The sequence below is a fragment of the Octopus bimaculoides genome, chromosome 17 (genome assembly GCF_001194135.2).
Source record: "Octopus bimaculoides isolate UCB-OBI-ISO-001 chromosome 17, ASM119413v2, whole genome shotgun sequence".
NCBI classification, from domain to species: domain Eukaryota; kingdom Metazoa; phylum Mollusca; class Cephalopoda; order Octopoda; family Octopodidae; genus Octopus; species Octopus bimaculoides.
Window position 1 is genome coordinate 40,542,266 of NC_068997.1, and position 1,096 is coordinate 40,543,361.

Consider the following 1,096-nt stretch of genomic DNA (forward strand, 5'->3'; position numbering starts at 1 on the left):
GATACTTTGTATGTATGTATGTATGCATGTATGTATGTATGTATGTACGTATGTATGTATGTATGTATGTACGTATGTATGTATGTACGTATGCATGCATGCATGTATGTATGTATGTATGTATGTATGTATGTATGTATGTATTGATATGTGTCCACTTGTCTGTGTTTCTTTGTATGTATGTACGCTATGTATATAATGATTTTAATTTGGGTATACTCCTGGTAGTATGCCGTTTAAAGCACGTTCTCTGTCTTCGGCTACCTGGTGTCATCAGCGGTATGGATATATAAATACCACTGTATTTACTTCAGGAATTCATTCCTGTCCGTCGAGTAAATAACATGTGAGAGAAAGAGAAAATGGAATTCACGTGATTCTTTATTAATCACGATTGTTTCGACCCATCATCGGGCATCGTTTCCTCGCGGGTGAGATTCTGTACAACTGGTTGTAATGCATCATTCGGTATAGATGGGCCACATCAGGTGACTTGAGAAAAGATATCCCGCTCTTTAATTTCTGTTTCGATTATTTCGATTAGTATATACATTTCATCATTTGACTGCAGCTAGTGGCAAACGGGAGAGATTATGGCTCTAGATCATGATCTCTCTCGTACGCCTTTAGCTACAGTCAAAGAACAAAATGTATTCTAATCGAAATAAGCGAAAGGGAAATTAAAGAGCGAGGTACCTTCTGAAAAGTCACCTGACGAGGCACATCTACACCGAACGATGCTCCACAACCAGTTGTACAGAATCTCACCAGCGAGAAATCGATGCACAGGGGTCGAGACGATCGTAGTGATTAACAATCTCGTGAACTCCATTTTTTTACTTTCTCTCACATATATGTATGCATGTATGTACGTGTGTGTGTGTGTGTGTGTGTGTGCATGCATGTATGTGTATGTATGTGTGCGTGAGTGTGTGTGTGTGTGTGTGTGTTTGTGTGTGTGTGTGTGTGTGTGTGTGGAAATAACAGGTTTTAGTTTTGTTTCTTATCAATTTTTGTGCCTAAAACCAAAATGGTTAGAGAAAAAGTTCAATAAACTTTGAAGACTGGAAAAGATATAAACAGTAGCCTAGCATTG